Source organism: Pseudochaenichthys georgianus, unplaced genomic scaffold (assembly GCF_902827115.2).
Source record: "Pseudochaenichthys georgianus unplaced genomic scaffold, fPseGeo1.2 scaffold_612_arrow_ctg1, whole genome shotgun sequence".
NCBI lineage: Eukaryota > Metazoa > Chordata > Actinopteri > Perciformes > Channichthyidae > Pseudochaenichthys > Pseudochaenichthys georgianus.
In genome coordinates this window covers 56587-70000 of record NW_027263170.1, presented here as the reverse complement: position 1 = coordinate 70000, position 13414 = coordinate 56587, and the positions used below count along the sequence as shown (strand labels likewise).

General features: G+C 40.7%; 1 long non-coding RNA gene across 1 annotated transcript in view; it reads left to right on the top strand.

Moving 5' to 3' along the window:
• Positions 1 to 13201, top strand: part of LOC117443438 (uncharacterized) — a 40028-nt gene extending 26827 nt beyond the window's left edge. The window contains exon 4 of the long non-coding RNA XR_004551672.1: positions 13115 to 13201. This is a non-coding gene — a long non-coding RNA (uncharacterized lncRNA). The remainder of the gene's footprint in view (positions 1 to 13114) is intronic.
• Positions 13202 to 13414: the final 213 nt, after the last annotated feature.

Below are 13414 nucleotides of genomic sequence, written 5' to 3'. Positions count from 1 at the left end.
CATGGCACAGTTTGAGTCAAATTATTATATATAGTTTCAATTAACTAACATACTCTTTTTGCTTTTTGACTACTCAAAGGCAATGCATATTAAAGGTCCCCTGTTTATACTGTTCCTCATCAATATATCACAGCTCTCAGATATATACAGAGCCTGTCTCTGATTGGCTGAAACACCAAACTGATCATTGCAGCATTACCCATAATCCCTTCTGTTTCAGCCCTGTTTCCAAAGTGCTGATTCTCTGTCTGTGACTTTAGATGAAAATAAGGAGCCCCTCCCCACGCCCCTCTGAGAGACATTTGGTTACAAAGAACTCAATGTGCTCTAGGAGGAGATTCAGGGGGTAAGGGGGGGGGGGGGGTACCTTGGTTGCTGATTGGCTAATGGTTACACAAGACAAACATCGTTATGACATCATAAAGTGGCCAAAATCTGATCAGCTCATTTTCAGACAGGTTTTTATTTAGAAGAGACATGCAGAAGAGGGGACACATGTTGATGTAGAAGAGACATGAAGAAGAGGGGACACATGTTGATGTAGAGGAGACATGAAGAAGAGGGGACACATGTTGATGTAGAAGAGACATGAAGAAGAGGGGACACATGTTGATGTAGAAGAGACATGAAGAAGAGGGGACACGTGTTGATGTAGAAGAGACATGAAGAAGAGGGGACACATGTGATGTAGAAGAGACATGAAGAAGAGGGGACACGTGTTGATGTAGAAGAGACATGAAGAAGAGGGGGACACGTGTTGATGTAGAAGAGACATGGAGAAGAGGGGACACATGTTGATGAAGAAGAGGATTTATAGATGACCTACTGAAACGTTCTCTAACCCCTATGGGCGTATATTTGACTCAATCTTATTTGTATGAACAGACGGTGTAAATGTGTAACTACTTCATCACATGAACATAGCCGGAGTGACACGAGTAGATTTTTGTTGTAGGTCGTTGCAGTTTGAAAGCCCTCGATCGATTCTGGGAATCTAAAAAAGAAAGGGAAGTATCGGGCAAACGTAAAAAGGTGGCGTTTATTTTATTCTCTTTTCAGTTATTGTTTCTAAATGTCATTTTATAACGCGTTCTGCAGCACTATTTCTCACTGCTTTCAATGTCTTTTATTTTTGTAAAGCACTTTGAATTACCTGGTGTTGAGAGGTTCTATGCCTTGCCTACCACTAGAGATGCCCCGATCCGATCACGTGATTGGGGATCGGAGCCGATCACGTGATTTTCAAAAGATCGGAATCGGGAGAAAAAATCGGGGATCGGGATTTTTTTTTTTTTTTTTATAAATATTTCTATTATTTTATTTAATGTTACAAAACAAAAACGACCATGTTCACGTCTTAAAGTCATCCTGAGGACTTAGTTTTGGTTTAAAATTACACAACATCATGTATAGTGCTGCGTACCGGTACGCCGAACCGGTACTGGACTTGTAAAAAGTTTTCGGTTCAAGTCCGGTTAAACCGGAACGTCAGGAAACCGGTACTTGGACTCGCAAAAAACTAGCACTTACGTATATTCTGGTGTCTGTGGTTATTTAAACATTCCCTGATAAACGTTATTCAGCGTCAATAAATGAGTGCTAATCCCAGTGTGCTCAGTGTACAACATCACATGTCATTTCACCTTCGATTTACGGTTTGAAAACGTAGAATTTCGCCACATGCTAATGCTAACCGGAAGTGAAGAATTTTCAGAATAAAAGTTTAAGTTAATAGTGTGAACTTTCGGTTTTTTTCAGAATAAAAGTGATTTAAATTAGTGTTTTTAATTCAAAATTACGCCATATCAACATTGATTTTAATTTCTAACAGTATGTATTGTAGAGTTGTAGAAAATACATGGTGCACAGACAGTACAGTACACTTTGACTGTACAGTCACTAGAGTGTAGCCTATACTGTATAGTAGGTGTGTAACAGTGTGATGCGTATAGTCTACTCTACACTCTACCTTTCAGCAACGTTTTAGGGATTTAGGCTCAGTCAGCTCAGGGACTGTTTGGTTACTTTAGTTTGGTAAATGAAAATAAATGTTTGAACTTTGTAGTAGTTTCACTGTAGTTGCTGTCATAAGTCATTTGTAGACTAAGTGGCACATTTGTACTTTGTAGAGAAATGTAGACACAAGTTGGAAGGGAGCGCAATAAACCTGATGAGTTTGAATTTGAGTTGATTATGAGTTAATTTTCAATTGATAATTAGCTCACAATAAGTTCACTTTAGTTACTCACACAACTTGACACAAGCCATGGGTTCAGGTCCGGACTTATAAGTCCGGACCTGAACCTGAACCTCTGGACTTGAGTCCGGACCTGAACCTGAATGTGAGTCCAGGTACGCAGCACTAATCATGTATGTGTTGCTTCTGTTGGGCTTGTTTTCAGACCTGGTTGCTTATTCCTCTGAAAGCTGGCAACAGAGTGGGCGCAGTGTCTAATGGTAGCAGCAAGCTAACGAGAGGCTACGTTCAGCTGGTGACTCGGGAGTCGGGACAGAGAACATGTCAGGAGTTTGGAAGTATTATAAAATTGAAAGCGAAGGCAGTGTAACAGCCAGATGCAATGTTTGCAAGGCGGAGGTTCCGCGTGGTGGAAAGAACAGAGCTACGTTCAACGCGACCAATCTAATACGCCACCTGAGAAACAAACACCAACAACAACACGACGAGTACACAGCGGCCACTCAGGTAACGGCACTGAAACAACCGACACTTTCAGAGACTTCTAAAAGGAAAGAGAAACGGCCCCAGAACAGTGAAAAGGCCAACACAATAACAGCCAAGATAGCTGAATTCATCGCGTTGGATAACCAGCCGTTATCTGTTACCTTTTTTTTTCTCTTAATGCATTGAATAAAGATCGGATCGGGGAAAAATCGGTATCGGCAGATTGTCAAAATCAAATGATCGGAATCGGATCGGGAGCAAAAAAAGGTGATCGGGACATCCCTACTTACCACCTTTGGAAAGTTTGTCTCAAAGCAGTGTCTGTGTGAAAGCCGGACCACAAACACAGAATTGAGAAATACAAACTGGACTCACAAATGCCTGATAGAGATATATTCCTGTCCTTTGAGTCACTTGGTCATGTTTTATCTGGACGTCACATCATGGTAGAGGTATATCAATTAGATATAATCCACCCTTCTTTATCCGGGTTGATGCCACGGCTTTCTCCTCGTCTTGGGCTTGGATTCGTTGAAGGGCTAATGTGATGAGAGTCTGTTTTCTGTGAAGTTGTTTTGAGAGCCGCTCGCTCTAAATAAGGCATGAGCTTCTTCCTCTCTGACTCCCCTCCACGTCCCAGAGTACATATTTTAATACATTTACATAATGACTGCTTTCTTCAGATGAATCAGAGTTACGGAGCGTGTCTCGATTTGCGTAAGCATTTTTTAATTAAAGGCACGCAGAGTAAATTATTGGACTTAGTGGATCCTTACTGTTTTGGAGCTCCAGGGCAGAGGAAGAGGAGAGTTCCTGCGTGAAGATTAATGCATATGGACTACTGACCACTGTGTGTGTGTGTGTGTGTGTGTGTGTGCGTGTGTGTTGTGTGAGGAGTGTGTGTGCGTGCATGTGTGTGTGATTGAGAGGATAGTGTGTGTGTGTGATGTGAGAGGATAGTGTGTGTGTGTGATGTGAGAGGATAGTGTGTGTGTGTGTGTGTGAGAGAGGAGAGTGTGTGTGTGAGGAGTGTATGTGTGAGGATGGTGTGTGTGTGAGTGTGTGTGCGTGCATGTGTGTGTGTGATGTGAGAGGATAGTGTGTGTGTAACCGTGTGTGTGTGTGTGTGTGTGTGTGTGTGGAGGAGTGTGTGTGTGTAACCGTGTGTGTGTGTGTGTGTGAGGATGGTTGGTGTGGGTGTGTGTGCGTGCATGTGTGTGTGATGTGAGAGGATAGTGTGTGTGTGTGTGTGAGAGGATGGGTGTGTGTGTGCATGTGTGTGTGTGATGTGAGAGGATAGTGTGTGTGTGTGTGTGTGAGAGGAGTGTGTGTACGTGAGTAGTAGTAATGATACCCCTTTCATCTCATTAGTATGCATGAAAAAGTGACAGGTGACACGCCCCCAATTATGCAAATTAGCTAAGTCCCGCCTCCCATTGCAAGATCCTTTGATGTGATTGGGTACGATCATGTTAATGAGCTAAGTCCCGCCTCCCATTGTTCGAGATCCTTTGATGTGTGTTTATAACAGGTAGGTGTGAAATGCCCCCCTGTGTAGTGCCTTTGTTGTTTAGTTCTTTGATGTGTTGATTAGGGCAGTCTCTTTGAAGTTATGTTGTCTGGCCCCTGTCCCCTCACCCCCTTTGTAGTCTAGTCCTTTGATGTGTGTTATAACAGGTAGGTGTGAAATGCCCCCATGTGTAGTGCCTTTTGTTGTCTAATTCTTTGATGATTAAGGCAGACTCTTTGAAGTTATGTTGTCTGGCCCCTGCCCCTCAGAGCCCTTTGTTGTCTAATCTAATTAGCCTTTGATATTTTCCCTTTGATGTGAGGTGTTATAGCAGGCAGGTGTGATTTCACACTGGTGAAAGCCTTTGATGTTAATCTAGGTGTCTCTTTGAAGTTATGCGTGAGACTGTCTACCCGCCCCCTCCCAGCCTCCCCCCTTTTCTCCACCCCTTCCTTATGGCTATGACGCCAGCAGATAGTGGGGGTGGAATTAGATGAAGATAGAAATACACTCAAACTAAAATAAAAAAGACAGTCATTTCCACTTACCAAGTTACCTTTCAAAAAGAAAAATGGCAAGAGACGCCTCGAATTGGGGTTTAATCAGCCTGTGACAACTTACCGCCACCCGTCCGGAGCGCCAGTCACAGAAACGAATGCAGCAGCTGGGCCGGGTTCAGAGTACAGCCGAAAGATCTGTGCGCAAACTTATCTCGCGCCCTCTTTCTGGTCATGTGAGCGTTCATGTGTGTTGGAGGAGGGGCTCTGTAAGGAAGTCTGAAGGAAGTGGCAGATTTCCCCCCGGTTGTGTACTTTCAAATTCTAGCTCACTCGAGATGGTTTCTCCAAAATGACAGGTTTGCATCCATTAAAGTGTAACTAAAAGTATCTTAGTAACACAAGAAAAGAGAATAAAGCATTGATGTCAACAAAACAGCCTCACTGAAATAGCCTCAAAATCACAAACTCCCATTAAGAGTCAGATTCTTAATGGAATCTAATAAAACAGAGTACTTCATGGTAGTGGTCCGCTTTTATACATAAAAGTGTATCTTTTCAGTAACTTTCTCAGAGAAATTAAGCATAAATCTGTCAAATGTTCAAAACAGCCTTGTTTTCACTGAAATAGCCACAAAATCACAAACTGACATTAAGAGTCAGATGCTCAACGAAATCTAATAAAACAAAGTACTTCATTATCTACTTTTTCAGCTTTTATACACAAAAGTGCAGGGAAGGTATGCTGATTTAGAACACTATCTGTGAGATGCAGTTAGTTTTAAAAATAAAACAAGATCAAATGAAATAAAAACAGCCATTATTTTTCACTCTTTTGTAAAACGGACAGTTTCAAGAAAGATGACACCGTGTTTATGCAGACATGCAAAATATCTGAAGCCCTATAAAAAAAAAGTTACAAGTATATTGTGTTGAAAATATCTCAAAAAGCTTTTGGTATTTGTTCAACACATTCGCAGCAATCGGTTAGCGGGAGATGATCTATAAGATTATCATGATCCGGTAATGGCTCTCCAACACCATCCTCGAGTTTAAATTTCTTCACTTGTTTCTTCTTTTTCTTTTCACCTTCCTTCTTTTTGTCTTTTTCGTTTTCCGTCCTCTGGCCCCTTTTCTTTTCATTCGCATTCTGCGTTTGCTTTTCATTTTTCTTCTCCTTTTCATTTTGCTTTTTCTTTTTTTTTTTCTTTTTTTTTTACTTTTTCTTTTTTTTCTGCTAATTGTCATTTGCGATCTTGGCGAGTGGTATGACATAGACTGTTTCTATAAAGGTTATCTATAATACCATCTTTTAAAGAAAGATATTCTTCATATGTCATGTTATCATGGTCCTCTTTGTCCTAAAGACCTTACATGGATATGATATAGAGGAGAGGTCTTCTTCGGTAACATCCTCTCCCCTACTTTGTAACATCCAGTCATTAAGCCCATATCCGTTATCCTGGTGATAATAAGGGCAGGCTACATCAGACTTGGTTTTTCTCAATCCATGGCTAGTTTTCAAACGGTCGTCCTTAGTTTTATATGATTTGCTGAGTGGGTGGGACTTATTGCGTTGAGTGGGAGGCCTCATCTGTAGAAAGTACTCTGTTTGAGGAGATTTCGTAAAGCATCTGACTCTTAATGGCAGTTTGTGATTTTGAGGCTATTCAGTGAAAACATAACGCTGTTTTGAACATTTGACAGATTTATGCTTAATTTCTCTCAGAACGTTACTGAAAAGATACACTTTTGTGTTTAAAAAGCTGAAAAAGTAGATAAGTTTGAGGAGAGTTCGTTAGGATTCTGACTCTTAATGGTCCTCTCTAAATTTGATTCAGGGTTTGTTTTAAATGGTTTGTGGTTGTGTGTACAGACACACAGAAACACTGAAACACACAACAAGAAGGACTGTAATACACATGTATCAGACACGCTCCCCTTGCTATAATGATGACAACAGTTTTTAAATGTAAAAAAACTTTTTTTTATTTTCACACACAAAATCAATAGTTATACTGATTGTAGCATCCCCAGGACCGTCTCCAGCTTAGAATTCCCCATATTACTGGAGATATCGTGATGGAGTTTTTTCACTTCAGTCAAAATATTCACGTGTATGCTGTTTTCGACACAAAGATGCATTACATCTACAATGAGAGCATACAATGAGAGCACATGATACACTTTTGATGTTTGTTTCATTTCTGAGGTAATGTTACAGAATGTTTCGGAAAATGAAGATTCCATGACCACTTTAATGTTTCGTTTACAATCGTTTCCCAATGACCCGGAATAGTACTGCCAGAACGAACGATATCCAAAATGTCTTCCAGTTTACAAACTTCAGCCATTCTTTTTACGCAGGGGTCACTACTCGTTCTGTTTTCAATCGTCCCCATCACCCACACTTATTAAAAGGGTAATGACTACATTCTGATCAATATATACAGATAGTTTTGCATAGTAGTTTCCCATTTTTATTTTACTTAAAGAAAAAGTCAATGTAATCGAACAAGTCCCTGGCTTCTTCTCCATCCAACTGCTGGTTATTAGTCTTCTTCTTCTCCATACAACTCGATATGGATCTTTTCAAGTCTGTCCTTGAGGCATCTGCATTTTATAAGCTTGTGCAGAAAAGCCTCCGAAGCGCGTCCTATCCTCAGTTCATCCTCGCAAATGCCTTTTCAATAAGACTCTGGTCAATCACTGTACGAAGTTGGCGAGCCAAAGTCTTTTCATTAACGCTTTGTAATTGTTTCTGAAGAAGAAATCGGGCATGTCATTCCGACAATCGTGTTGCCTCTGGTCGGGGTGACTGACTCGGCATCCTTTGCATATTTCTTCTCTGTACCGATACAGCACCCTCTCCAGAATATGAAACAATTCCGATTTCACTGTGTCCCTAAACCGAGACTTCTTGACCCGAGGAGTAGCATCAGCAGCAGTCGTACTGCAAGATTCGGGTTTCCCACATGGTGGTGTTACAATTAAAAAAGAGAATATCCTCAGGTATCACATTATACAATATTCCGACTTTTTGAGATATTTTCAACACAATATACTTGTAACTTTTTTTATAGGGCTTCAGATATTTTGCATGTCTGCATAAACACGGTGTCATCTTTCTTGAAAACTGTCCGTTTTACAAAAGAGTGAAAAATAATGGCTGTTTTTATTTCATTTGATCTTGTTTTATTTTTTAAAACTAACTGCATCTCACAGATAGTGTTCTAAATCAGCATACCTTCCCTGCACTTTTGTGTATAAAGCTGAAAAAGTAGATAATGAAGTACTTTGTTTTATTAGATTTCGTCGAGCATCTGACTCTTAATGTCAGTTTGTGATTTTGTGGCTATTTCAGTGAAAACAAGGCTGTTTTGAACATTTGACAGATTTATGCTTAATTTCTCTGAGAAAGTTACTGAAAAGATACACTTTTGTGTATAAAAGCGGACCACTACCATGAAGTACTCTGTTTGAGGAGATTTCGTCAAGCATATACACTTTTTTTTTTAAAAGCTGACCACTACCATGAAAGTACTCTGTTTTATTAGATTCATTAAGAATCTGACTCTTAATGGGAGTTTGTGATTTTAGGCTGTTTTGTTGACATCAATGCTTTATTCTCTTTTCTTGTGTTACTAAAATACTTTTAGTTACACTTTAATGGATGCAAACCTGTCATTTTGGAGAAACCATCTCGAGTGAGCTAGAATTTGAAAGTAACACAACCGGGGGGAAATCTGCCACTTCCTTCAGACTTCCTTACAGAGCCCCTCCTCCAACACACATAGAACGCTCACATGGACCAGAAAGAGGGCGCGAGATAAAGTTTGCGCACAGATCTTTCGGGCTGTACTCATGAGACCCGAGCCCCGCTGCTGCATTCGTTTCTTGACTGCCGCTCCGGACGGGGGGGTGGTCAGTGGTAAGTTGTCCACAGGCGTCTCTTGCCCATTTTTCTTCTTTTTGAAAGGTCGGAACTTGGTAAGTGGAAATGGTACTGTCTTTTTTAATTTAGTTTGAGTGTATTTCAATCTTAATCTCATTCCACCCCCCACTATATGCTGGGCGATCATAGCCATAGGAGGGGTGGAGAAAGGGGGGAGGCTGGGAGGGGGTGGGCTAGACAGTCCTCACGCATAACTTCAAAGAGACACCTAGATTAACATCAAAGGCTTTCACCAGTGTGTGAAATCACACCTGCCTGTTATAGCACCTCACATCAAATGGCAAAACATCCAAGGGCTAATTAGATTTAGACAACAAAGAGGCTCTGAGGTCAGGGGGCCAGACAACATAACTTCAAAGAGTCTGCCTTTATCAACACATCAAATAATTAGACAACAAAAGGCACTACACAGGGGGGCTTTTCACACCTACCTGTTATAACACACATCAAAGGACTAGACTACAAAGGGGTGTGAGGGGACAGGGGCCAGACAACATAACTTCAAAGAGACTGCCCTAATCAACACATCAAAGAACTAAACAAACAAGGCACTACACAGGGGGGCATTTCACACCTACATCAAAAGGATCTCGAACAATGGGAGGCGGGACTTAGCTCATTAACATGATTGTACCCAATCACATCAAAGGATCTCGCAATGGGAGGCGGGACTTAGTTCATTTGCATAATTGGGGGCGTGTCACCTGTCACTTTTCCATGCATACTAATGAGACGAAAGGGGTATCATTACTACTTGCGTGCATGTGGTGATGTGAGAGGATAGTGTGGTGTGGTGTGATGTGAGAGGAGAGTGGGTGTGCGTGCGTGTGTGTGTGTGTGTGTGTGTGTGTGAGAGGAGAGTGTGTGAGGAGTGTATGTGTGAGGATGGTGTGTGTGTGTGTGTGTGTGTGTGAGGTCTTTCTCTGCAGGTTCAACACGCAAACCGTGAAATAAATGCTCTGAGGTTTGTTTTGTCCGTGCTGCAGGAACACGGGGAAATGACTGCTTTAGTGTTGGAGGAGTGTGTAGAGGTGTGTAGAGGTTGTACGGAAGAGGATTAGGGCCAAAACATTTTGTAGATCCGACCGAAATTGATTTTTTTCATTTGAATTCTAATATTAAAGTCAGAACTCCGATTTTAAAATTCAGTATTCGAAGACAGAAAGTCAGATGTATGGAAAGAATAAAAGTAAATCTCCAGCAGGGTCTCCAGCACGAAACTGCCGAATGCTAACCTGCATAATTAGTATACATTGTGTTAATTAGCATTAATGTCACTATGTAAACAACAGCATAACAAAATGACCTAAAGTAGTAGACAAACAAAGTTCATATACACAAACACTTTAAGACTCTCTTTCTTAATGGTTTTGTAGCTCAAACAGTAATTCCAGTGGTTCAGTCTTTAGAGATGCATCATGTTAAATCGTGTTTTTAATGCTAAACCCTAATTGGAAAAGTGACTAAAGCAGTCAAATAAATGTCGTGGAGTGAAAATACATGTCTTCCTTTTGAAATGTAGTGAACTAGACGTATAAAGCAGCATTAAATGGAAGTAAAGTAGAAGAACATACACAGTCAAATGTCTTTCCACCCTGAATGTTTCCCTGTTTCAGTTTCAGATCTTCCGGTTGATTAAACACAGTTTTTCCTTTTGTTTCGTTGCCGTTAAAGTCACAATCTGTTCCCTGTTTTTGGAGGGTACTTAGTGCAACCAAATGTCCCGGGTACTCCAGTCTTAACATGACACATGTGAACATTGGTGCTCATTGATTACACGCAGCACTGATGTTTTTGGGCAGAATGTTCTTCTTCTGTGGTGCATTGGACTTGTAGCTCTGACTTCCCCCGAAAACCAAATCACTTGAACTCACCATTGTTGAAGCCTAACTGTGTGTTAACGCAAAACAAAGGAGCCACAAACTGTCACGATCTGTCTGTGTTGTGTTTTGTCTTGCCTTTTTCTGTCTTTGGTTCATGTTTTATTGTTTATTGTTCATTCTGTTACGGTTGAGTGAAGCAGGCAGGACCCAAATGCAGAATAAACTGAAAAAATACCTTTATTTCAAGGTCTCGAGGCACAAACAGAACACTAACACGAGAACACAGTCAAAGACAAACAAATGAACCAACAAGGACGGACAGAAAAACCAGAACTTAAATACACACAAGACTAATCACACACACAAGAGACAGGTGAGGAGGGAGGAGAAAACACAGGGGCACCAGGTGAACACAATCGGGTAATCAGACAGGAGGGAAAACAGACAGAGAGCAACAGGCAAGACAGGGGTGAAGACTTTTCAAAATAAAACATGAAACAAAGACAGAAAAAGACAAGACAAAACACAACACAGACAGATCGTGACACAAACAAGGTCAACTGTTTGTTCTGTAATCTACCAATCATGCAACATGTCAATACATGTGAATAACAGCGATAACTTACATGGTGCATTGATATTAATCATATGTGCAATATTTACATGTTGAAAGTTCATATTCACAGTATCCACAATACGTTTGATTCCATGTGTCTTACATGTATGTTTATAATTTAAAAGCATAACATCTGATTTATTAAATCCTCCAAGGAAGTTACGTTTTTTTATATTCTCTGCACGATTACTGAAAAAACCTACTGGTCTGTTTGTCATGATATTTTGGGGGAAGGGCAAAGAAGAGGTTATCCAATTAAAAAAAAATGTCGGATCCCTTTTGTTAACATTGCTTGAGTGTTGCGTTCATGTGCTGTCGGGATAGTCAGAAAAATGAGTTCCCAACTAGAACCTTTCACATTGTTCGCCCCCTCAAATCGGAAGTGGACTAGAAGAAATGTGTTTTAATTTGTTGGTGATGTCATTAACAATGACTCATTCAAGGTTCGATTAGATTTCAACTAGATTTATTTGCATTGATTTACATTTGCAAACGTTTTTCATCAGACAAAGCATTGCACCATGAAGGAAGAAGAAACTCCGGCCCATTCCCAAACCGCCCCCCTACACCCTACCCCTACACCTACCCCTCCGTTTGCGCGTTCATGCGGAGGGTCCGCCATATTGAGGGCTGTTCCAAAGCAACGAGTGATGGAGGGTGGGAGTGGGCTTTCAAGCCCTCAAACAGCGAGTTGCAGCGGTGCTGACTCTGAAAACCGGTCTCTACCTGACCGGAGTCACGCTGTGTGTTGTCCTCAGGAAACACGCTGTGTGTACAAGTAGTTCCAGCAACATCCACTGATAAATTGCGATGTTAGCAACCTCATGATAACCTCATATGTTTTAACTTAGGATCAAACCGTGTTTAGTCTAGAAAAGGTAAATGTGTGCATTTTATTATAAAGTTGTGTAATTTACAGACCGTTGCAAAAACTAAGAAGCTTATAACATTCAGGTTTAAAACTAAAGAGCTTTGATGAACACAATTGAAAGATGTTTGAGTTTTATTTGAGTCGTATTCATTTAACTTTTTGTCAACAGAGATGCTGATTTGAAACCGTTGGTTAGATACCGTTACGGCATTTCCTGTTTCTTCCGGAGAGAGGGAGAGGCCGTCCCAAAGCTTGCTGCTGTATTTAACTTCCCTCCATCTGACAGGAGGAGCCTCGTTGAGCTGCGAGTGTGGCTCCAGACGGAGTTCACTCCATCACGGAGGGTAGCGTCGGAGGGGGGGTGGTTTGGGATTGGCCTCCCTCTGGAGGGTAACACGGGGATTTTAGCCTCTGCAGACCATTTACATGCACTAAAACCAATATAGCACAACTACATGGAAGGGAACCCCCCAAAACTAGAATAGGGGACTCTTATAAAACGGAGAAAATGGACTTGAATTGCTTTGGAGGAGCAGGGCGCGAAGAGGCAGAACATTAAAAAATGTGCTTGGATAGAAAGTGAAGTCTAATCTCAGAGATGGAGTTTTTAAAGTAATGTGTTTCTATTTTATCTCTCAAAGTCTTATAATGCCCAGCCCTTTCTCTCTCTCTCTCTGCTTCCTTAGACAAACCCATCACTCCCCCAACTCATTTATTCAAATCTATGAAATAATCTTATGAAACAAGACTCCTTATCTTCATTTTGCGCTGGGGACGTATAACTTAAGTATAATTTATAAATGTTTGAAAGATTGCTATGCACAAAGAAATGTGATAAACAAGAACATGGTTTAGTGTCAAGATGTGCACTTTGGACATGTTAGTGAACTTTTAATTGAAAATGTAAAAACTAACATTGCACTTTAAAACAAAAGTAAACTACAAAATAATTCCTCCGTCTCTACTGACTCTGAAATGTCCCAACACCAGGCAGCAGTTTGTTATTTTCCTTTAGTAATGTTGTCTTTTTGCTTTATTTTCTCTAAACTTTCAATAGGAAATGTAAAAACTAACGTTGCTCCCGCTGCTGAACACTGTTTTTAATCAATAATCCCCTCCATGTTAGTGTTTTATTAAAGTGTTTGTGTGTTTCCTTCAGGCCTCATGAGACGGTGGTTCCTCTGGAGGATCCGATCATCACCGAGGTGACGGCAACTCTTCAGGAATGGGCTTTACTGTGGAAGCAACTCTATGTGGTGAGCTGAAAAACATCTCCTTTATAAGATAAGAACAGAGGTGGGAAGTATTGGAGTACAAATACTTTGTTACTGTACCTAAGTACTTTTCTCCACTACTTATTTTTCTGACGACTTTTTACTTTGACTTCTTACATGTTGAACACAAATACCTGTACTTTCTACTTCTCTCATTTCCCAAACAGCTGGTTCCTTTAGTCTGA